Below are 25,622 nucleotides of genomic sequence, written 5' to 3'. Positions count from 1 at the left end.
TCTTAATCCCCAAAGGAATGGATGCACTTGTTAATAGTTTTGTTCATTTATCCATCCAGCCCTTGGTCAGGTGACGCACACTTAGGAGTCTGTTCTGTGCCAAGTGTTGTGCTGTGGACCCTGAAACACAGAGATGACTCTGCACAAGCTCCTCCCTCAGCCAGGTTGTGGACCTGTGGGGAGAAACAGACGTGAAGCACAGACCCACAAGAAAGGGCTTTCGGCGACATGTTTAATGGGTATTGTAACGGGTCCAGGGAAGAAGTGGTGGATTCCTGCTGACCTGAGAGTAAAGGTTGATGGGAATGAAAAAACTTTTTCCAGGAGGCCAGTCTTGAAATATGAATTAGTTATTTACCTAGAGGACAAGATTAGGAAGGGGTTTCTCCTTTGTTTTTTGTTTTAAGATTTTATTTATTTCAGAGAGAGAGAGGTAGAGAGAGCACACAAGCATGAACAGACAGAGTGGCAGAGGGAGAAGCAGACTCCCCAGTGAGCAGGGAGCCCAACCTGGGGCTCATTCCGGGACTCCCGGATCATGACCTGAGCTCAAGGGAGATGCTTAACCCACCGAGCCATGCAGGCACCCCTCCTTTGTTTTCAGTGCTTGAGATGCACTAATATTCTTTCAGAGCCTACACAACATGCTCCCAGCTTTCTCAGGGCCTTTGCATCTGCTGTTCCTTCTACCTAAAAAGATCTCCCTTCTCCTTCACTTAATTAGGTGCTACTCATTCTTTAGCTCAGTTGTGATTTCCTTGAGGATGCTTTCCCTGATCTGTTTTTTCTTTTTCTTCCTCTTTCCCCTTCCCCTCTTTCTCCTCTTCCTCCTCCTTTCTCCCTCTTTGTCTTCCTTTTCTCCTCCTGTCCTACTCTTCTTCCCTGTTCTTCATCCTCCACCATAGTTCTGACTGCAATTATAATTTTGTGTTTGTTTATGTGCTTATTTAATTAATGCCTGCCTTTCCAGTAGACTCTAGACTTCATGAGGGTGGGGACCATGTCTGGTTTTGCTCCCATTGTGTCCCCAGTACACACCACAATGTCTGCCAGTGTCTCCATAAGATTGATTGCTTGAATAAATTAGAAGTGAGAGTATAAGCAAAGGGCCAAAGGCATGAAACACTATGTAAAAGGGGAAATCTTCAAAAGCTCAGGTGAAGGCTAGTTGTGAGAAGAGATGCTGGGAAGTAGGCAGGACCTAGGTATTGAAGAATTTGTTTGCAAATCTGGGTAACTGAGTCATTAAAGGATTTTATTGGAGTCTGTCGTGATAGCCTGTGGACCTTTAGTGAGGAGAGCCAGAGAGATCAGCTGGTAATGGGTGACGTTAGAGATGAATTCTGAAAAGTGGGATTGAAGAAGGTTGTTCAGCAGGGGAAGCAGAAGAGATACAAGGAAAGCAACACCTGCAGAACCACATCTAAGGGCTCTTGGTACCTGCTAAGGGGCCACCTCAGATCTCTAAATAAACAGATGAACAGAGGGAACACTTGAATTAAAGACACCAAGGTTTCTGGTTTTGTTGCTAGAAATGGAGCACACATGTTAAGAGGTGGATTGGCACAAAAAGAGGGGTATAGCTTCCTCTGAGGCTGACGGTAGGGGTAGGAGGAGGACGGAGAACAGGATTTCAGTGTCAGGTGATCTGTCAGGAATCAAGGTCACGCAGGCCCTGGTGACTGACTTGCTTCCTCCCCCATCTGCTTATCTTCTTGTCCATCAAGTTTCAGCTTAGCCACTCCAGCACACACAGGGCACCCTTCCCATGCTCCACCTACAGCACACTCCTCTGGCCCTCAACACTAGACAATTACTCAGTGGTTTCTCCACAAGACCACGAGTGACTGGGGGGGTGGTGCTGGAGGGCAAGACCTTTAGTATCTATTTTATCTCCACTCCCTGGCATGGTGCCTGGGGCAAAGTAAAGGCTCACTGTCACTGTTTATTTGTTCAAAGATAAAGGAGTGATTTTCTTGTATTTAATCTAATTTTTATATACATACCCCCTTCCCCCCTCAGTAAAACGTCATTCCCCCTCAAAGAAATCTTTTCAGCTATGTTTCTTGGAAGCTTAGCTTCCTTGAGGGGAAGTTTGAAATAAAACTTTTAATCCTTGCTTGAAATCAACTTGTCTAAATTGCTTTAACAAAGCCCTTGCTTTGCTTTATGTGAGTAATAACACCCACATTGTTTTGTTACATCGGTGTGAGGACCACACCCCAATAAAGTGTTTCATTTTAAAAGCTGGTTTTCTTAAAACCAGAAGAGCAGTGTATGCATATGTTAAGAATTTTTTTCAAGTACTTAAAGGGTATGTTTTCTTTTTATTTATTTATTTTTTTAAGATTTTATTTATTTGAGAGAGAGAGAGAGAGAGAGGGCACAAGCAGGGGGAGGGGCAGAGGGAGAAGGAGAAGCAGATTCCCGCTCAGTGGCGAGCCCAGTGCAGGCTCAATCCCAGGACCCAGGGATCATGACCTGAGTTGAAGTCAGCAGAAGTCAGATGCCCACTGACTTAGCCATCCAGATGCCCCTAAAGGTATGCTTTAAATAGAGAATGCTTCTTCCTACCCCAAACTCTGGAGCCTTTCTCTGGAGAGAAACATAACTTCTTTTTTTGTGCGTTTTTTAGAATGTTTCTGTGTGTGTGTGTGTGTGTGTGTGTGTGTGTGTGTGTGTATAATAGAGTGTTGAATGGGACTTCTGATGCCTCAATGTTTTGACCAAAGCTTTAAGGTTAGACAATATATATACCCAAAGAATTACTTAAAAGTTGGCTGAACAGGGGCATCTGGGTGGCCCAGTCAGTTAAGTGTGCAGCTCTTGATCACAGTTCATGTCTTGACCTCACGGTCATGGGTTCAACCCCCACATTGTACTCCATGGTGGTTGTGGAGTCTACTTAAAAAAAAAAAAAAAGTTGGGTGAACAGATCTTTGACTCTCCTCCTAACATCTGTCTTCAGTCTATATAAAAGAAGTCTAAAAATTCGATGACATTTATTTATTTATTTTTAAACATTTTATTTATTCGACAGAGATCTCACGTAGGCAAAGAGGCAGGCAGAGAGAGAGAGAGAGGGAGAGAGAGAGAGAGAGAGAGAGAGAGAGAGAAAGAAAGAAACAGGGTCCCTGCTGAGCGGAAAGCCCGATGTGGGGCTCAATCCCAGGACCCTGAGATCATGAGATCATGACCTGAGCTGGAGGCAGAGGATTAACCTGCTGAGCCACCCAGGCACCCCCAAATTCTATGACATTTAAAGCATTGGGGCCAGAGCTATGATTTTTCTAAATGTGTGTACATTTGTGTACATGTTTGGGAGGGTGCAGGGGGCATGCTGCTAAGAAAACCAAGAGTGGTTGGGAATATGGTATCTTCTTTGGGGAGAAAGACTTGGAAATTTGAAGAAATGTGTACCCAGCACAATCCCAGTATAGCTATCAGAGCAAAGTATGGTGAGAGAGTTCTTGGAAGAGCTTGGTATGTGACTCCTTTGCACCTGTATAAGTTTCAGGCGGAGTCTGGCTGGAGTAGCCCTCAGTGTTAGAGCAAGGAGAGAAGGCAGCTATGGGGTAGTCTGTGTGCTCAGAGTATGATATGTTCAAGTCAAGTGAAGATCAAAGAAGAGAGCTGAATGTGAAGGAACCTTGTCCAAGGTGGTACTTACTAATGGCAATAAGAGACTATGGAGTATACGTCAGTGGAGAGGAACTGAGGAGATGGGGACTCAGGAGATTAGTTGGAGGGTGTATACACCTTCAGGTCTGCTTCTTCCCCAGGCCCCAGGTCAGCGAACAGTGCATCCCTACAGGGCCTCTGAGATCCATACCTGTCCCCAGGAGAGAGCCAAATGTAGACACCTCTATACGTCTATATTATCCAGAGCCAGTTCCAACAGGCTAGGGACACACACATAAACTCACACCCAAACACCCCATGTGGACTCCAAAGGAGTCAGGTGCCGCAGGTGAAGGAGGGTGGATGGAAGATGAAAGCACTCTTCACACCTCCTTTTATTATTACAAGTTCCCAAGCTAGAGCTGGCCTGAGCTGGAAGTGCAGGGCTGGTGGGGGACATTTTGAACTGGAAATATTTCTGTATTTTGATTTAGGCAGGACTGAACCATTTTAATACACAGGAGTGAGCTTGTTATAATTATTGACTTGAAACCGTTTTTCTATCTGAAAGTGACTGTCCATCTGTGGGATCAGCTTGAGACTTCATGGGACGGGTGGTGTGAGAAGGGGTCTCAGTACAGCATGTGTAAAGGCTGTGTTCGGAAAGAAAGCTGAAGAATATTTGTGCTTCTCTGCATTCAGGTCACTAAGTAAATTCATTACATCTGTATTTATAGTCTGTCATGCAAAATACACAAAGGAGAAAACAGTACATTGTTTCTTTTGCTTAGCAAAATATCTTTTCCTATCAACTGGCAGAGAGCTAACTTTTGGAGAGTTCCAGGGAGCTGGTGAATCACATGGGCTCCTCACTGGATTCTGAACGGAGGGTAAATGCCCAGAGGCAGGTGAGGATTGAGGTCTGCTTCAACCTGGTACTGTACTGGAGTAGGACACTTGGGCCTGAGGCCACAGTGAAAACTTGCAGTTAGATTTAGACTCTGGGGATGGGTCCTCATCCCGGATTATAGTCTGGCACAGGGCCCATCTACCTGGGAGAGGAGAGTAACACAGTTTCATTACTGTCTCTAAAATAATAATATCCAAATTTTGTCTTTACAAATCCCTATGAATAAATGACTTTTGAGCACTCATCTTCAAATGTTCCTTCATTTACAAATTACATAATAAATTTACAGTCATACTGTAACATAGCTATTTTTCTTTAACAACTTAATAAAATACAAATTTGAGAACAAAATAAAAATAGCAGCTCCAATTTTCTAAAGTCTTATTCTTGAACCTCGGTGGATTGGTTTGTGCTCTGCCTGTGACGTGCGTGCTCTGCTGCCCTAGAAGGAGAAGCTAGATCTGACTCAAGAACAGAAATGGAGGAAGAGTGTGGTTCACATGGGCCTTCAAGTCCTACGAGAGAGCAAGAGCCAGGAGACTGGGCTATGGTTTGGCAAACACTGTCTCATCTCAGCACCCGAGTTACTCATTTAGCGAGAGGAGAAAGAGACCAGAAGTATTCTTCCAGGAGAGTGTTCTCTTGGAGAGTGGAGCAGAATCCTTTCTCTCCATGAAAACATAAAGAATGAAGTGATAAGCAGCTCCTCCTACTTTAAAACTTAAAATCAGTATAGTATTCCACGACCATAAGACACCTTGAAATATTTTTGTGTGCCCATTTTTTTTCTTTCTGCATGTTCCAGCTCTAGACTGGGGTGGGCAAATTCTGGCCTGTTGCCTTTTTGGGGGGACAGTCTATGAGCTGAGAATGGCTTTTATATTTTTAAATGATTAAAAAAAAAACAAAAGAAGAATGATATATTAGGACACATGAAAATTACAGGAAATTCAAATTTCAGTATCCATAAAGTTTTATTGGAACACAGCCACCCTTATTTATCATCTCCTTTCTGTGGCTGCTGTTACACCGGAATGGTAGAACTGAGCTGTCACCACAGAAACTCTCTGGCCCTCAAACCCAAAGTGTTTGCCATCCAGCCTTTTACAGGAAGTGTTTGCTGAGCCCTGCTGTAGACAGTGCAAATAGCCACATTATTTCATGGAAAATTAGGATTGTTATAATAGTAGGAATGTTAAGAGTGGTGTGTTGGTACCTGGTATCTATGTTTATTTTCAAGTAAGTTTTTGAACATGACAAGGAAAGGGGAATCAAGACATAGGCTTTATGTCATTATGGTGATGGAGAACAGAACAAAGCAGATAATTTAATTCGCCCCTTCTTGTCCTGGAGAAACTAGAAAAGATCCTTTGGAACTTCTGAGAGTGAGGGCTTGGTGGTAAGAGGTGGGCTGGGAGTCTGGAGGAGAAGGTCAGAGCAGGAGGAACTGTTATGCCAGGGTCACCATCAAGTGGCTGAGCAGCCTTACCCATCAGGAGGCCCTCTACCCAGCTGAAATTCATAGATTCAACTACCATGGAATAAAGGAGAAGGGCTGATGGAGGAAATCAGCTGTCTCAATGTACTCCACCTCTCTGGCACCTTCAACTTGAAAATCCAATTGACATTCCATCTTTAAAAATGAAGTAAACATAAGCAAGGCAAAATATATGCAATCCCCTCTCCAGACCAAATCTGATCTCCAGTCCCCATTTCTTTGCTCTCTGAAACAGGGAGCATCTCAAAAGGGCTCTCCCCGTGTGCCGTCTCCAATGCCTCAGCTATTTGTCCTTCAAAACACTCCCATCTCATCTCGACGCCCCCAGTCTACCAGAACAGCTAAGGTACTTATGACCTCCACATGAATAGATTTAGTGGGCACTTCTCGGTCTTTCTCTTCTGGGTCTGCACATGTTGGATGACTCTGTCTTCTAGCACTCCCTTCTCTCTGCTTCTCTGGCGTCTCGGTTTTGGCTGTTCTTTCCTGCCTCCTCCATCCCTTCTGTTCCTTCTCAGCCGCTCGCAACATTGACTTCCTGTAGATGCTGCAAACACAAGGTGATGAGGTGACATGTGCTCTTCACTCGTTATCTGATATTATTGAGGGATGGAACGGCCTTGGTTTAACAAGCTACCTGCTAACTCAGCCTAGCATCAGTGGAGGGTTCAAGATGCAAGGCAGGTACTCTGGGCTGAAAAGCAAAATCATGGTTCTGGTTTTAGCTTCAAATAGTATCAAAAACCCTAGATCCTATGGAGACACTCAGTTCCCAGTATTACCCCTTGTTAGGATGGCCTTCCCGCTTTATGCTCTTTCCCCTTAGAACACTCAACTCTGACATAAGCAATCTGCAATATACTTGCATTTTGCCCTTGGTGAGGGTGGGAGAGGGAGCTTCCTCTTAGCCAAGACAGTTAATTTCAACCTTTATCACCTAAAAGTATGTGAAGTCATTGTCTAACATAAGGACATATCTCATAACTGGGCCTCCTGCCCGCCTGGCTCAGAGCCTTGTTATTTCCCTTATCTTTCTTGTCTTGCTTAAATCTAAGCCAAGAGGCAAGGCAAGTATATTATTTTCTGCAACAGTTTTCTTCTCTTTTAGTGTTTTTCTCTTAAAAATATCTCTTATCTGTTCCTCCCTTGTGACACTGTATGCAATGTTACCAGTAGCCAATAATGGACTTTCTTTTGCTTTTTATCTGCTGCAAAGCTCCAGCCGAAGCAAACCTCCTGCTTTAACTTTCATGTGCTGAATACTCAAAGATGCATGGAAATCACTCACTGGGGCTGAGAGCTATAGGTCCCATCTCACTGCATGGGAGAGTTGGCTGCTTTCCAAGTCCTGTGCAGGTGTGAGTATGGGCAGGGCTGGTGACCTTCTAGAACTTGCCAGACCTGTTGTATCCTTTATGTTGAAATCTTGTTTGTCCCTCTCACCATTTCTTTGGATTGAAAATATTCAAATTCTTAATTTCATTTACTGCGGTCAGAATTTAACGCACACATTCTGGAGGGAGTGGGGAGTAAAATCAGATTCTGGAGCTGGGCTTTAGTATCTTAGCAGCTAAGAAAGGGAGGAGGAAGCCAGGAAGTAGAGCATTTAATCAAATTATGACAACATGACCCTGAGACAGGTACTGTTATCATCCCCAGTTTCTAGGAAACCGAGGCTTAGAGAGATTAAATGATTGATCAGTGGAATCAAGACTTGGGACTTGCTTCCAGGCCATGCTGTCAAAGTTCCAACGTACGTCTTTTTCTGTCCACCTTCCATTGTGAAAGTCTTGCCAGCTAGAGACAGGCCTATAAAATGTCAAGCTTTCCTCCAGTTTAGGGAATAGTTATAGATATCAGGGTGCTGCATAAACCTTTGAGAGTGTGTGCCCCAGGGACTGGACATCATTGAAAAGGTGGGAAATGTGCGTGGCATTCCAGTGTGTACCAAGAACATAATAAGTAATGTTAACACAAGCAAACAAAAAGGGTCTTTTCTGTAGTCCTTGGCTGGGTAAGAAAATAGCTCAAGTTGTTATAAATGACTACAGAGGTGGTCTGATTCCTTAGCTTACAAATGGAGCTTTGGTTTTCTGCCCTTGGACAGACAGATCTGTACCATTGTAGTATGAAGGCATACATGAAGAGTGTGGATGGGAAGTTGGTGATTTGAGGAAAACGAGAAAGTTGTGCTATGGACAGCACAAAAACCAATTGATTAGGGAAACACAGTTAATATTGTGAGACAATATTGGATTTATAGGACCATTATTGTATTTCCATACTTACATATTATTCAGGATAAGTAACTTCAGCTGCTTTAAGAAACAGTCCTAAAATATCAGTGACTTCACCCAATATGGATTTACCTTTGGCTCTTGTCACTGTCCAGTGTGGGTCTGTGGTGAAAGAGAAGGGAGAGGGACACAGGTAGACAGAGGTTCTATCACCTTTAGCTCATGACTCCTTGAATTGCCTGCATGTTGAAATCCGGGCAGCAGGTGGGGGTGTGGGTGTGGGTGGGAAGAGAGAGAGAGAGAGAGGTGATCCAGGCTTGGAAGCAGTTTTCATGAAATCCTGGGCCTGGAATAGTGCCTGCTGCTACTGCTCAGATTCCCTTGGCAAGAAGCGGGGCAAGGAGGAGGCCTGGGGAATCTGTGGGCCAAAGAAGGAGAGGAGAATTGGGATCCTGCAGAGCACTGTAGCCTCTGCTGCTGTGCGTAACCCTTCAGTACCAGGGCTAATGAAACTTACCTTGACATTCCCTCCTTGCATTCTCTCACCTGCTCAGTGCCGTCACTTTCTTCACCCATAGAAGCTCAGAGACTGTGTGGAATTGTTGAGCGATTTAGTGCTAGAGCTCAGATGAGAATTCAGCCTTTCTACTTTTTATTCGGTGTTCTTTTACCACCTGTATTTACTGGACTCAGATTGTAGGAGATGACTCTTCAGGGAGAGGTCAGTGTGGGCTGGGGTGATCAAAAAAGGCTCCAGAGGAATGCAGTGCCTGATGTGGGTCTTCTAATGTGTATAGGATTTGGATGGGCCAAGCAGAGGGACAGCACATTTCAGGCAAGTTTGAAAACATAGATTTGGGCTCAGGCAATAAGCACATTCATTTATTTCAATTTATATCCTTTTACTGATTAAAAGAACTTTATTAAAAATTCTAAAAGATAACACATTTGCATGGCTCAAAATTCAGAAGGTACAAAAGGTTATAAAATGAAAACAAATCAGTGCCCCATCCCTGTCTCCTGTCCCCATGAGCTCCCCTTCTCAGAGGCAGGCATTATTACCAGTTTCTTTGGTGTCTTTCCAGAGATCTTCTATGCATATAAAAATAAATACTTGGATTGCCTGTCTCCTAACAATGTCACCGTAGCAAAGCGTTATATTTGGTAATAAGATTAGATACAAAATGATACTTCAGAGTTGTTTTAGTTTGTGCTTTTTCTTTTTATAAGTCAAGTTGATCATTTCATATTTAGGGCCATCCATATATTCTTTTATTGGAACCCTTTCCTTTGCCCATTTTTCTGTTGGATTATTATTCTGTTGGTATTATTATGATTGATTTCTAGAAATTTTTTCCATGTTAGAGAAATTAAGCATTTGTCACTGATACGAGTATCAGTTTTTTTCCAGTTTGTCTTTTCCTTCATGGTGGATTTTTCAATGCAGAATCTCAATTTTTCCATTGTTAAAATTTTGATCTTTTCTTTTATAGGTTATGAGTTTGGGGCATACCTGGAAGATCTTCCATCCTCCAAGATCTCTTTTACTAAAGTTCTGTGCTTGCTTCTTCTGAAGGGAGGAAATAGAGACCATGGCCACTGGATCCGGACCCAGACCCACCAGCAGCACTGCCACCTCCAGCCATTCCCAGGTGCCACAGGATACAGAAAACTGTGATCCCCTGAGTCATGGGGTCAGACCAGGGGCCTTGCTTATAGGAGTCTAAAGGCCTTATTGGAATGCAGAGATTCACTTCTGACCAAGGGGGAAAAAGTAAGATAAGGGGAATCCTGTGATAAGGAAGATCTGCTGACTATTCTGGGAACGTTTTTGGGTCAGCCTGACCCAGAACCAGGCATCCCTACATCTCCCGAGAGCCCAGTGATCTTGTCTACACCCACAGCCTCACATACTTCTTGTGTGTTGATGAGTTCCAGATTTATATCTCCAGTCCCTACCTCTGAGCACAGGTATCTCTAATTATCTCTAAAATGGAATTTGGGATCGTTTTTCCTGAATTTGATACTGTTCAGTTTTCCCAGCGAGGGATTAGGTGTCTCAATCTACGTAATTATTTGTACTAGAGACTTGAAGTCATCTTTGGCATTCATCTTGCTTATCTCCAGATTTTATTCACCAACAACTCACATCTATTTCTCCTCCAAAATGTATCCTAAATCCTGCTGCCGATCACCGCTGCAGCTACTATCTTAGCCAAAACTGTGTTACCTGTTGCGTAGATGGTTTCAGGTTAATCCTAATGGGTTTCCCCACATCCACCCTTGCCCCCAGTCCCATAGTCTACTTTCCATAGCTGACTCTGTCCAAGTCTTCTTGCCTGCTTTTCATGTTGCACCATGCTAGATGGTTATGGAGTTCTCTCAACGGCTGCGACCTCTGGGCATTGTGTATATCAGTTCCTTTTTTAAATACCTTCCTATCCTTTGACCCTCTGGCAGAGGTTCACTTCTGTTGTGAACATACCTCTGGCATACTCCTGGCATAATACCTCTGGTATTATTACATAACATACTCTGGCATAATACCTCTGGCAAACTCCTACTCATCCTTTGCATCTCAGCCCAGATGCCCCTTCTGTGCTGCTGTCCCTGCATGCAACCCCCCAAGTGGCCATTTAGGTGATTCCCAACACAACTAGAGGCTCATTTAATGCTTGTTTGAATGAACAGATGAATGGGATAAAGACCAAGGAGGGCAGGGCTGGCTCGTGCTGGGGTCTGGAAGAAAGGGAGAATGGAAGAATCAGCACCAGGGCTTGGTGGAATGCTGGGTCTGGGGAGTGCTCGGCCTTTGTATGGCCAGACTGTGATATGACAGAGGCCTTGTCTGTGATGGGTCTCTGTGTGCATATGAGGTGACACATATGTGTGTGGCCTGGTGTTGGGGAGCCAGCAGAAGTGAGCTCCAGGTGGTAATGGGTAGGCGGCCTTGCTATGGAATCTGGTCTTCTCAGGCCAGAGCTCCTGGGATTAATTGACCCTGCAGAACCAGATCTCCTCATGAGACCAGGGCACAGCTGTGGCCATATCTGAAGCAGGGACCAGGAGCAACAGCAAAAAAAAGATGGAAAGTCCTGGGGAGATTGGGGAGATCGGGGGGAGGGAGGAAGATAGATGAGGGAACCAGATGGGACTTGCCTCACTTTTAGGGACACAAGAGCTCCCCAAAATGCCTTTCCATATGTCCACAAGGCTCTGAGTAAGGGTATCTAGTTACTGAGGTGCAGAGGGTCCTGAATGAGGGTCTCTGGGAGTCATAAGCTATAGATCTGGTCATTGAATGGCCTGAATGTAAGGCCATGTCATGCAGGGAGCCTAAGTGAGAGGCTCTGGTCAATGTGGGACCTGAGTGAGGTGTTCTGGTCACTGAAGCCCAAGTGAAGGTTTCTGGTCATTATGGGGTCTGAGTGAAAGCCCTGGTTACTGGGGACAGGAATTAGGGGCTGAGTGAGGGGCTTGATCCCAGGGACCTGGGGGCCATGTCTGGTAGTGGCATGAGCAGATCATTGCAGTCTTAGTGAAGTTCTTGGTAGCTAGGCTCTTGAGAGGGAGGCCACTCCATTAACCCTGAACTGAGATGCTTGGAGAAGCCTTCCCAGTGCCTGCAGGCGGCCTAGCACACTGGATGTTCTGGGTCTGACCAGCATGACTCACAGCAGCCAGCAGATGGCACTGTGACCCCATGCAGCCGGGACTTGGAAGGGGGCAGCTGGTGAGCAGTCCTTGGGGTGAAGCTCAGCTAGAAAGGCTCAGGGGAGCCTCCACCAGCTTTGGGAGCCGCAAGGCCTGGAGGCGTGGGGGGTGTTAGATGGACTCCAGCCAAACTCCCTGGGGTGATGGCCCCAGGCTGATCCCCTGGAAGCAGAGAATTCTGTGCTGAGTTAGGAGTCCTGTGTCTGTTCCTGGAATAGTTCTGGAATAGTTCTGGGTGGCTCAGAACAAGAACCTGTAATCTGGCCCAACACACCCAGATGCACTTTCACCTGTGGGTTGGTTCAGCTGTCCCAGTCCACCGATACAAGACAAATTAGGATCCGCCCTGAGCATTAGAGCGATTGTTTCGCAGAACATCCGGCGCCCTGTGAAACCCAGAGAGAATTGGAGTCCGTTCCTTGCTGCAGCCAGAACTTGGCACAGCCCAGCAGTCAATACTGCCCATCATAGGGTCCAGTCACATGCTAGAACCATGTCACATGTCAGGACTTTGTTGTACCTCAACAAAGTTGTGCTCTGTACTATACTGTTGTACTCTGTACAGTCACAGAGCGGGGCTTGTCATTCTTTGAATAAAGGCACATCCTAGGACCCTGTCAACAACCAAGAGCCTGTCCTACCACTACTTCCTAGGGTCCTGTCATAACCTGTGCTTGGCCTTGAGCTGTGACAGAGCTGGGTATATGACTGAGCCCTGAAATGTGCCGGAATTTGAGTGATACAGTGCTGGGTTGTGACTGTAGCCACAGTCTGTGTACAGTAACTGGTCCACAGACTTGCACCTGTGAGTTTGGGCATTATCAGCAAGCATCCAATTATTTATTTATTTTTAAAAGATTTTATCTATTTACTTGAGAGAAAGAGAGCAAGCAAGAGAGAGAGGGCATAAGCTGGGGGAGAGGGGCAGAGGGAGAGAGAGAGAAGCAGACTCCCTGTTGAGCAGGGAGCCCAAAGCGGGGCTTGATCCCAGGACCCCGGGATCACGACCTGAGCCGAAGGCAGCCGCTTCACCGATTGAGCCACCCAGGTGCCTCTAGCAAGTGTTTGTGATCAGCATCCGTACCGATCATGGTGATAAGTGCTGTGGGAGATACAGATAAAGCCATTCTCTTCCGGCTGCCTGTGGGGAAAGACCAGCTTTATTTTTAAAATTTCCTTTTTGGATCCATCGCAGACTGACACTTTTATAAAATTCAGTTAAATTGCTCAAAAAATGAAATTGAAGAAAAAACATATAAAACAGAAGCCCATATTTTAAAAAATATAAGTTTCATTTTGGAATAATTTTAGATTTACAGAAAAGTTGCCAAGAGAGCGGAGATGCTGTATAGCCTTCCCCGAGCTTCCCCTAACATCACCATTGTAGATAACCAAGGTACATTTATCAAAATTAACGAATTAACTTCAGTATAGTACAATTAACTGAACTACGGACTCTTCAGATTTTAGCAGTTTTCCCCGCTAATGTCCTTTTTCTGTTTCAGGATCCAAGCCAGTGCTCTACCGACGGCATTTCTTATTATTGAATTGCACTTCTTATTATTGAATTCAAATCACACAATCATTTAGTCAAATCATTATACAAGTTTCTATGCTCTTACTCTTAATTTCTGAACTTATCTCATCATGGACAGGTACAAAGAATTTGTGGCCTGGCTCTGGTCCTCAGGCCACACCTTGAATAACACTGTTATGAAGAATAGTGACTATATTTACAGTGGCACAGCAGTGGAGTGAGAAGGCTAGGAGGCGACTGGCATGAAGTTAGAGCACAGGGTTCGAAGGAAGATGGTGGCCGTACGGGTGGGCCTTGGGCATGGCCTTCTCAGAATGAAATAGCGGGAATAGGAAGGTTTTGGGAAAGAAGTCCCAAAAGATTCCTGGGAAGGCTGCAGTTCTTCATTTGTGTGTGTGGTGCACTGAAGCTTCCGTGTAAATATCTGCAACAAGCAGCAGGCAGTGAGGACTGACTATGTGAGAGCTCACTGAGCTCTTAATGTGTCTGAGTGGAGAACATAGGACTTGAAAAGTCAATCATGGGTATGGGCCCAGAGATTCTAGGGTCTGACCGAGACCCCTGCCAGTTTGTGGACTCTGGTGAGTCTGCACAGTGTTAGGAAGACTTAGGTGTAGGATCGTATGACAGGAGAACAGGAAACATAAAGGTCCAGGGATAGCAGTGGTCCCCCCTACCCCTAGGAAGGAAGACACCAGGACAAGGTGACTGTGCCCGTGCTTCAGGGCCTCCCTTCATCCTGAATATGTTGGGGAGCAGGTGGGTAATGTAAACACCTTGAGCATTTGTCTCCCTGTGTAGGCGGTGGAGTAAATAATAGAACCTCTGGGAAGGTTCTGAGAACGAAATGAGAACCACATGGAAATGTTGTCATGACACCCGTAGGGAGCTAGAGCTCTTCCCCATCCCCCTGCCCCTCACCTCCCGCTCAGGACAGCCAGCTAGAGTCATCAGTTTCCGTCTTCACCTCTTCCTTTTCCACTAGGAGCTGGAATCAAGGTTCTGGTAGGGGTGGTCTGGCCCGGGTCCCCTTGCATCCCAGATTCCGCCAGCCTCCTACTCTGCATTTGTGCCACTCATCTCCTGGGTGTTAGGAGGAAGCTTCAGGGGGGCCTTTTCTGTGCCTTCCCTCCATCATCTCTAAGATACCCTGGTTTCTGCTGAACGCTTTCCACAGTTCATCATCATTGCTTATTTGATCGTGAGAACAATGATGGCAGAAACCATGCCTCTCTTATTCTCCATTCGGTTTCCAGCACCCAGCAAGTTCATGGACCATCGTCGACACCTAACCGACACTTGCTGAAAGAAAAATTGGAAGGAAAATATGTGATTTCTTTACTTAAACAGTTTCAAGTGCAGTTAACAGAGAGAAATACCAAATGTACCGTCAAGTGTCAAAATGATGGTTGCTTGGAACTGGAAAGTTTGCTTGGAGAAAAGAAATAGATGATAAAGGTGGAATCAGGAATTACTGGTAAAGGAAAAGATTAAGTCTGTGCATGGTCTGGGGAAACCAGCTACCAACAAAGAAAAAAATAACCGATATCTTTTCCTCACATTGTATACCACAAACTTCCCAGATGAACTGAGGAGCTTTAAAAACCTTGGAAACACTGAACTATTTATCACATCTCTGGAAGGAAGTAGGTTTCCATCTTAGAAGGAACAGAAGCAGATAGCAAGGAGAAGGTTAACTGACTGGACTGTAGAAGTATTTTAAACTTTTGCATGTTAAAAAAAAAAAAAAAAAAAGGAAAAGGCAACCCAAATAAAAAGGCAAACAAACCAGGGAAATATTTGCAGACAACTGCCACAAGAATTTCCATAAATTTATTTTAAAAGAATACACGGAGACCCCAGTGAATAAACAGGCAGAGTATATAGCATATAGTTTCCAAAAGAGAAAAAAGACAGAGGGATGCTTAATCTTGATAATTCGAGGAAGAAGAGGGTCATGGTAGCCAAAGGAGTCAGGGAAAATTCCACAGGGGAGGTGGACTGTGGGCTCGTTCTCACAGATCTGGACTGACCAAGATGGAGGGAAGAGATGCCACACATTTAGATGGCCTTTTCTGCTTGCCAGACTCTCCTGGCTCCCCTCCGAATTTGCAAGGCTTTTGCAGCCTGGAGCTGGGTGGTCTTTAGTGTCTTTCCAGCCACCATCATCCATCTGTAATGGAAACAGCTTTTCTTCATGGGGACAAACCACGTGGAAGCTTGGGGAGGTCTGGCAGAGGGGTGTTCTGGAAGAATGGTCTGGCCATGAGGGCAGGGAGCTAGCTAAGGACCCTGACTCCCCTGTCCCACCTTCCCACAACCTTGGGGTTTTCAGACCTAAAAACCAGCTGCTTGCCCACCCCAACCCCCCACTCCTACCTGGGTTGAACTGCTCATCTTTTTTTTAACGACTTCTGGGAAGGTGGGCCAAACTTGCTTTAATTCCTCCAAGTAGAACTCAACTAGCAATATCATTTTAGAGTCTTTTCTTTATATGACTTTTAATAAATATCTTTTTAAAATTATGCAGGCCATACATATTCATGGGAGAAAGTACAAATATAGCCAGCATTTCTGAGAGTTTTTATGAAGAGGAGAGAGCAAGAGGAAATAGAAAACAGAAATAGTTCACTACGAGTCAGATGTCCAAGGGCAGCCTGCGTGTCCCATAGTCAGGAGCTGCTGCTCTGCCACGAGGCTTTCCAGGGCCCTGGGCTGCTTCCTCTCCTCCCTGCTCCAGACCTGCGAGATCTGGGGCCCTCCTCCATTCCTTCACACGGGAGAGGTCTCCAGGACACGAAACCCTGATTCATCCTTGGCTGCTCCTTTCCGCCGGCCTCCCACTCAGCTGCCTCCCTGGTCTAAGGAACTAGACTCATTCTCAGCCATGTGCATCAGCCATTCTCAATCTTCTCTCCTCCCACCACGTGTGATGGATGGCATCCATGTTCATACACGCTCTCAAAGGTTAAACCCAATTTTATCTAAACCTGGACAGGATTTGTGCAGGAAATGAAAGTCGGTGGTAAAAATAACTGTTACATCTCAATGCAATACGATGACTTGAAATTGGCACGACTTCTGGCGTGTTAGCAGTCTGCCCACTCCTGGCTACTGTGTGTGTGTGTGGCACAGGCTTTGGAGAAGCAATTCCTGCATCCTGGCTGTGACACCACCCCTTTTCCTTCTGAATTAGTGAGGGTGACATTATTACAAGGATAAGTCATCATCGGGCCTCCTGCATATATTTTATAGCGATTATTGTGTTGAATTGTGTATTTCCCCCATTAAACTTTTCCATTAGTTGTTGTATGCCTAGTGCCCAGCACAATGCCTGACATTTACCGGTGCGGACTGATTGAACAGGCGAGGGAAGCCTGCATACCTCCTACCCCGTCTCTAAGAAACCCTGCCTTCCCTGTATGCCCCCCTCCCTACCCAGCTGGTACTACCAGCAGCTCTCTGGGGCTACATTTTCTAAGCTTCGTTTGCTTTCATGTTTGGCCTGTTGGCACTAGATTATCATGCCAGCCCTGACTTGTTGGCCCTGTTTCCTGGGCTCCTTTACCCATTTTTTTGTCTTTTCCAGTCATCAGGAGTCCTTGAGATATTCTCAAGGACTTTTTTTTTTAGAGTGTAAGTCTTCTGCAACCTTCTCCTTCTCCTAGCAGGAGCTCCAGGTTGGCTCTCCACCTCAATTTTGACTCCTTGACACTACAGTTATGTCTAATCTACTTCTTTTTAATCACCCAGAGCATGTAGCCCTGGCCTAGATGTATAATTCTAGGCCTACTCCTTTGCAGCTTGTATCATACTGTTCATTAAATAAGTAACTGTGTAGTTTATCTAACATCTGTGTCTCCCATTTGGAGGTAAATTCCACAAGGATAGGTATTCTGACTGTTTTATTCACTGCTGTATCCCCAACATCTAGCACAGGCCCCCGCACATAGAGTTTAATAAAGTCGTGTGATAGGAATAAATGAATGAATGAATGAATGAATTGAATTGAATGATTGACCCACAGTAATTTTCATAAGCAGGGGATGGTTTTGTTTTTGAAAAGAAGTCTTAATGCTGAAGGATCTTCTTATGAAAGGGGAAAACAGGCCTTGGGGCAGTTGGCAACCTAGAGCAGTGGTTAATGCTTAGACTCCATGGGCAGTCTGGTCAAGTGCAGGGGAACCTGCTTGGGCCAAAATAGAGGGAACAAAAGGTTCTGGGAGGGCTGGGAATGGGAGTGGGGATGGTGAGTCACAATTTCCTACATCCATCCCACCAGTTTCTTCCATGATCATATTTACTTTGGACCCTGTACTATGTTCCCAGGGGACCTGGGGTAAAAGTAGAAGTTGGTTTGTTTATCTGTTATACTGTTCACGTGGATTTCTGTTTGGCAGCAATGTCTCAAGGAGGGTTATTGCTAATCACTTCTGATGCATGTGGGCTGGGGCAGAGGTGGCCAAAACTGGCCTTTTGGGAGATAGTCCGTGGGATTTACCAATTAGTCCAGCAGGCTCACACTTCCTCATGAGACCTGGGCCCAGCTGTGGCCCCTGTCTGGACATGGGGCCCAGGGACAAAGCAGGAGGCAAGGGGCTTTGGCAGCTTCTTCGGGGACCAGCGGGAAGTAGAAAGGAGATGGGCAGTCTGGAGGGACAGCCTAGCTCTTGTTATGCTCACTAAACCTTAATGAAGTCCCCTCGATCTCTGAGCCCTAAGTGATGGGCACCAGGTCCCTGTGGGAAAGGGGCTGAATCAAAACTTTGAAAGGTCTAAACCTGTTAAAGGTTCTGGCTGATGTTCATATGTCATTCAAAGTAAAACAATTAAACCATAGAATAAGTTTAGTTCAGTAATACAATTCAGGTTTATCCTGTGATGGTTAGTTTCATTGATGTTTTTCTGCAAATACCAAATTCGTTTTAAAAACTTTTTTTCAGTTTTGGTGGTTCTACTTCAGCAGTGCCATCCCTGAAGAGACCCTGAGGTAGAGGCCCTGTCACAGAGACCTGAGTGAGAACTGGCTCACTGAGAGACTGAGTGCAGGGCTAGAGGAATAGAGGGAAAAGCTTGGGTAACTGAGTGAGGGTCTAGGTGAGGGTCCTGGTCACTGAGGGGGTTCACCTGGGAGGTCATCACAGGTCTGACACTGCTGAGGGTGGGGTCTGGTCATTGAGGACCTGAGGAAATGTACCTCATCACTAAGGCATCTGTCAGTAGCACTGCTTACTGATGGAGCCATCTGGTTACCAAAACCTAAAGGAGAGGCTACTGTCACAAATTCTCGAGTATGGTCAGCAGGTCCTAAGTGAGAGGTTGTACTCCCTGAGAGAACCAAGGAGGATGTTTGGTTCATGGAGTTAGGATCTCTACCTTCTGAGGGGACTGTGTGAGTTGGGGGTCCTGGCTTTGAGAGGTTTGAAGAAATAGTTCTGACCTCTGAGATATGGCTGAAGGTCTTTCGACAAAGGAAATACAAATAAGGCCTCCATATAGATGGGGAAAACTGTCCAGTGTGGGGTCCAATAACAGATTCTATGGCCAGATAAAGCCAGAGGGGCCCTTAATTCCTTCCTCCTTCCCTTCCTCCTTCAGCCTGACCTGCAGGTCTTCCAGTCACCAGTAGATGGCACTGCAGCTCCACACAAGGACAGGTCTTGCCGGCTGGGTCCCAAGGTGGGGTCCAGGTGCGAGCAGGTGAGCAAAGAGAGAGGGAATTAGTTGCTCCTCTGACCACATTCCCTGGAGGCAGGGAGGAACCAGGCTACCAAGGCCTAAGCAGATCTCCTAAACACTGGCCACTTAGAGTCCAAGTCCTCTTAATCACCAGGCTGATTAAATGCAGTGTGACTTTTTACATTTGATTCATTCATCCATTCAGTTGTTCAGCAGGCCTAGTACCTGATAGAGTTTGTGCTAGGCTCTGAGGGAAGATACAAGGGTGGTTAAAGAAGGTTGCTGTTCTTTCGAAATCCATAATCTTGGAGGTGAAACATTAACATAAATAAAATATAATACATGTGATAAGGACTATAAGGATGTACCCAATGCTATAGAAATCCAGGGAAGGAAGAAATTTAGGATCTGGGGAGTTGGTGAACATAAAGGAAGAAAGAGGTGACATTGACCCAGGGTCTCAAAGTATGATCCGGGTTTTTGTTTGTGAGGCACCAGTGGAGGAAGGTTCCCGGAGTAGAAGCAAAAGTGTGAATAGATGTGGGGTGGGAAGGAGCATGGGTGTTGAGGGATCATTTTGTACCCCAAATGTCTACAGTAGAAGGAACAGGGTGGGGATGGGCTGGGAGGGTGGTAAGGAGTAGGGATGACAGATAGACAGGTGGAGTGGGGGATCGTTAAGAACCTTATAGCCCATACTTAGGGATTTGGTAATGGCTGTTTAATGCTTGAAGAATCAGGAGGGTTTTCAAGTAGGCAGATGAAATTCAGGGTTCTATTTAATTTGCTAGTAGCCAAGGTGTGGGGTGTGGGGTGGCTTAGGGGAGGGAGATTGCATACAGGAACCCAGATAGGCAACCAAATTAGAATTTATGAGAGTTAAGTAAAGAAGGCGTTAGGGAGGAGAAAACAGATTTAGGGGTATTTAGGAGGGAGGATGAATAGGATTTTGTGGCAAAGTAGATGTGAAAGGAAGAATGAAGAATTTAGGCAAATAATAAATGTGAATATTTACTGAGCATTTAATATCTGTAACACTTTGTCAGCTGTCATGACAGTGCTCTATAAATAAAATAGGAATTATCATCCCCATTTTCAGATGCAGAAACTGGTGCTCAGCCAGGCTGTGTAACTTGCCAAAGGTCACACAGCTTGTTCTGTCCCCAACCTGGTTTTCCTGTCTTCGGTCTTACCCCTCTCCAGACCACCCTCCACACTGCCACAAGCTAGAGCTTCCGAAAATCCTTCCTGAAAACTCTCCAGTAGCCCTCTACCGTGTAGAGGATAAAAGAAAGTCAAAACGCTTCCCAGTTGCACATAGAGTCCTTGGCTATCCAGTCCCTGCCACCCTCAACACTTCCCTGCCCCATTCTAAGGATCAGGCAGACAGGGTTGCTGGTGACTAACTCCTGAAGGGGCCCACTTCTCTTACAGTATGCACTAGTATGTGTGGGGAGCTGGTGCTGCACATCCCGCCCTGAAACCCTCACCTATTCTGACCCCTCTGCCTCCTGTACCTACCTCTACCCTGTTGCCTGACCATCTCCTACTCATCCTTCAAGTCTCAGCTTAAATGTCACTTCCTTTGTGACTTCCCTTAGCCTTTTGTGATTCACCCTCAACCTCAGGTGGTTAGATCTTTACATGATATGCCCTGTCCCAGCATTTCCTAACATTTACCATGATGATAATTAAGTAATTGTTTTCATAACTACTGTTACGAAATTTCATAACTATTGTTATGTCAATATTTAGTCTCTTCACTAGACTATCGGGCTTTTTGACAGAAGGGCCCTAATGGAGGATACCCATTGCAGCTTTTTGTAACAACAAAAATGCCTGATTTGCAAGAAGCTCTGCAAAAGACACAGATGTCCTTTGGAAGATGGGTGTGTCCTTACTCATAATTATACCTTAATAACCATTCTCAAAATGTTGGCTTCCTGACACCAAGATTTTTTTTACAACCCGAGTCAGGAGCATTTCCCCTAGGGGACTGTAGTAATGATTCCACTATATTGGAAACTGGTCATTTTATATTTCTCATGACACACAACAGAAAGGGAACAAAAGGTGTCCTAGTGTTGTCTAGGATGATTAATCTTGATAGCTATTAAAGAACAAAAGTTCTTCTGAGTGCATCTGAAGGTCTCATTGGCTTTATCTAGCAAGTGGAGAGATGCTCTGAGAAGTGGTACTAAAATACAAGATTTTTATAGGAAGGAGGGTGTGGCGAGATATTTTTAGCAGAAAGAAAAGAAGGGTTTCTTTCAGGCAGAGTCAACTTCCCTTCCCTTGGGGGCAGTGGCAGAGGGTCTTATCCAGCAGATTAGCTCATCTTCTTTTGGAGACCAGAGCATTTCTGACTGGTTAAGATTACATTTCTATGGGAGATGGAAGTTGCAATTGTAACTGAACTCCAAGGGTTTGATGTCACTTGGGGTGCATCAAATTGAGCACAAGGCAAGGAAATTTGTAGGCAGTGAACTTTTTATCACGTGGTACAAGTAAGGAGACAGGGAGATAGTTTTCAAAGCACTGTCTCTCTGTGGGGTAAGCACAGGGAGCTTTGATTTAGTGTATTAGTGGGCAGGGCAGGGAGCGTAGGCACTTCTGGTTCAACTGGGCAGGCCTAACATGTCCTCATGCTAGTGCCTACATCATTATGTTTAAAAAAATAGCAGAAAACTGCCATAGAAGGAGATCTTAGTATTATAATGAACTAAAGGTAACTTCAGGACAATTTAGGGGGCTTCTATGCAGGTCCTCAGCTCCAGTCCTGCTCAGACTGGCTCCATAAGGAGAAACCAGGTGAAACACACCAGCTTCTACCGGCTATCAGGTGAACACCTAGTTGGGCGTCTCCTTGCCTGGAAGTGTAGGTTCTCTAAAACAAAACAGAACTGCTTTTTTCTGTTCCCCTCCTCCCTTCTGCTGATAGCTTTCAGCCCTCTTACTTGAGTAACTTTGCGTTGCATGCTGGTTAACACAGTTAGGTTACTATGAAGACCTGGTTTGGTGACTTGGCTTAAGTGACTCCATTTTGGTCCTGTGGTTTTCTTTTCTTTTCTTTTTTTTTTTTTCCTTTTCCAATCTAACACCACAGTGTTAGAGAACACCCTTCTCGTTTACCTTGTTTGTAATATATTAAACAGACTCTCATTATCTACATTATAAAACAGAGTTGATCAAGCATAATATACACATCATTTCAGAACCAGTAATCAGTATCATTATGAGGAACACATCTTTGAAATACAGAATAGAGCCCCTGGGTGGCTTCATTGGTTGAGCATCTCCCTTCGGCTCAGGTCATGATCCCAGGGTCCTGGGATTGAGTTTGGCATGATCATTCTGTCCTGGTTGGGCTCCCTGCTCAGTGTCAGTGGGGAGTCTGCTTCTTTCCCTCCCTCTGTCCCCCTTCTTCTCCACCCCATCCCTGTGCTTGTACTCTCTCTTTCTCTCTCTCAAAAAAATAAAAAGAAATAAAATAAAAAGAAACACAAAATAATTTATGGACTGTACTTTTGTATTCTGTCTTCTAGTTTCTGTTCAAAATATAGTTTTCCAAAGTCATTTTGGTTTCCTACTCACTTTGTTCATTGTAGTTACGTTATTTATTTGTTAAAGAGGTAGGATCATTTGCTATAGTTTATATTTTATTTTGCATCCCCCCCCACTACTTGGGATATTAATTTTCCTCTTCTAACTCACAGTAATATTTATTCTTTGTGGTATACAATTATATAGGTTTCGGCAAATCCACAGGATTGTGTGAACATCAACACAGTGGTCACTGAACATGATCCACGCATGAACAGTGATCTTTTGTGTATAGTTCAATGTTTGTTGACAAATGCACACATTTAATGTAACCTGTGTTTCTGTCAAGATATAGAACATTCTCAGCTGGCCAGCCAGCAGGAAAGGGGAACTAGAGGCTGAGCAGAGGGTGCTCCCCAGTGTACAAGCACTGATGATAGTGTGGAAGGAGCAGGTGGACTGGATGGAGGCCTTCAGGCATGTGGTGTGTGCCAGTGGTTTTCTTTTCAATACTATTATTGGAGAAAAGTGGTTTGCCCTCCCTCTCAGGGTTTTGTTTCATATGGAGGGAGCTCCTCTGGAGTAACACTCTTGGCCTCTCTCCCCAGAAGAGAAGTCAGTAACTTATCGGAAAATTTGAGAAGAACTAAGTGAGCACACTGGTTCAGCTCCTCCATGTCTTTCTTTGGCAATCGGACTGGCTACGGCAGCATGTGTTCTGTAGGACGTTTTCAAGGGTCTTGCCCCATCAGGGAAACCTTAGTTTTCTAGAATAATCTGTAACTGGGTAGGTAAGCCTCTCTTTATTTCTGGGGCTATTACAAAGTTCATCCAATTATATACATCACTTTCTCCAGTATTAGCTTTATCAATTAAAAAAAGGTAATATGGGGCGCCTGGGTGGCTCAGTGGGTTGGACCGCTGCCTTCGGCTCAGGTCATGATCTCAGGGTCCTGGGATTGAGTCCCGCATCGGGCTCTCTGCTCAGCAGGGAGCCTGCTTCCCTCTCCCTCTCTCTCTGCCTGCCTCTCTGCCTACTTGTGATCTCTCTCTGTCAAATAAATAAATAAAATCTTTTAAAAAAGAAAAGGTAATATGTTGACCTCTACCTTTTAATTGGTTTTGAGCTGGGGAGAGGAAAAGTGGGGGGCTATTTACTAAAGATCCACAGAACTTCAAGACCTAATTTCACTGGATTGGAAGCCTTATTAAATAAACAGGGAATAGAATTTGGGGATCTAACTAACATGTGAAGAGGCTTCTGGTGAGGTCAGGATCCACAGCTTGAGGTACGGACTTTAGTAAGCATGCGTTCGTGACCGTGTGGCTTGTGGTCGCTTGTGTGGAGCCATGGGGCTGGCTTGTTTGTGAGGCAGTTGGTTTTTATCAGTTGTAACTGGATGGGCAACTTTAGGTTTTTGGTGCCAGATATATGGGGTCTTCCCCTTGGTGGGTCCTCATGCCTCTCAGGACTTTATCCAAAGGTGAGGATATGTTTTGATAGAGGCAGGGTGGTGGGCTGGCTTTAGGATGCAGGGGCAGGCCATTCCTGCCTTCAGCCAAAGTTGTCTGCTCCACGCAAGTAGGTGGCCTCAACATTTATAACAGCAGGATTGAGACAGATACCACCCTGGGCCAGGGTCCGAGGGCTGGGGCAGGGAGGGATGGCTTAGCTGACACTGGCCTCAGCAGGTGCCTGCTACACAGAATCTAGCAAATACCTGCTGGTCACACTGCTCTGAGAAAAGGCACAGCCACAGTAAAAATGAGAGCCTTGGGTGTAATGGCTGCCGTTTATCCTTGAAACACACAGCTGTTAGACTTAGCATTTGTGCGTGGGCCATGTAGGGACCACACAGAGATGCTGGTGGGCTGCACTGTCCTAATAAACAGGAGTAGCTGAAACCCTTCTTAATATGAGCCTTTTAGACATGGGGCACACAGAACAATTGTTTACCAGTTGTATTATTGGTCAGTTGTATTATTGCTCCAAACCTTATCCAAAATAATGCCATTTTGAAATTACCCTACCCAAGAAAGGGAACCATGGAAAGACTAACCTCCTCTCACCCCATGTTAAGAAGACCAGGATGGGTGAATAAAGACGGGAAAAGGAGATGCATCTAGGTCCATCGCTCTTAAAGAAGGTATGAGAACAGAGTAAGATGTCTGAATTTTTATTAGCTCAGAAACAGTGATTAGATCTTAAATAAATCTAGAAAGAGATTAAAAAAAAGTCCAGATTTCAGAGCTGACTGGAATGATTCCTTCAAAGGATACTAAATTTAGGAAACCATTAAGAGGCAGCTTCTCAAAACAAGAGATCATAGTGTGAGCAAAAAAGTTGTAGTTTACTTTTTTGTATGCCAAACATATTCTATTGACTTTATCTGTTTATCTACTGAGAACAGTAGCCACGAACACTCCAGTTCAACTCTACCAGGTTTTGACTCCAGTACCTGCAACTGCATGGGAATTCAAAACACTTAAAAAAAAAAAAAAAAGCACAAAGCCAAGTATGACACTCAAACTTTTTTCCTTAATATTATTTAATGTTCAGTTAGCATTTAAAAATTCAATTAGCCTGCAAATTTCCCAGATTATGTCATAATTTTTTTAGCCTATTTTTGGAATCAGAGTCCAAATAAGATACAATCATTAATATTAGTTTATAAGTTTTGTAGATCTCTTTTTTTTTTTTTTTTCTTTTTTAAAAATTGTACTTTATTTAAATTCCATTAATTAACATATAGTGTATTATTTGTTTCAGAGGTAGAGTTTAGTGATTCAGCAGTCACATACAACACCCAGTGATCATTACATCATTTGCCCTTCTTAATGCCCATCACCCAGTTACCCCATCCCCCCCCAGGAACCCTCATT

At 44.7% G+C, this 25,622-nt stretch overlaps 1 long non-coding RNA gene across 2 annotated transcripts in view; it reads left to right on the top strand.

Moving 5' to 3' along the window:
• Window positions 1-25,622, top strand: part of LOC131808556 (uncharacterized) — a 40,188-nt gene that overhangs the window by 7,342 nt on the left and 7,224 nt on the right. Inside the window, exons 2-3 of one of the 2 annotated variants that reach the window (XR_009344830.1) lie at window positions 9,760-10,237; window positions 14,503-23,783. This is a non-coding gene — a long non-coding RNA (uncharacterized LOC131808556). Of the gene's footprint in view, window positions 1-9,759; window positions 10,238-14,502; window positions 23,784-25,622 lie in introns of those variants that run through there. The other variant, XR_009344829.1, reaches the window with a different exon arrangement.

Source organism: Mustela lutreola, chromosome 1, assembly GCF_030435805.1.
Source record: "Mustela lutreola isolate mMusLut2 chromosome 1, mMusLut2.pri, whole genome shotgun sequence".
Taxonomy (NCBI): domain Eukaryota; kingdom Metazoa; phylum Chordata; class Mammalia; order Carnivora; family Mustelidae; genus Mustela; species Mustela lutreola.
Note: the sequence above shows the minus strand (reverse complement) of the source record. Positions and strands in the feature narration are given on the sequence as shown.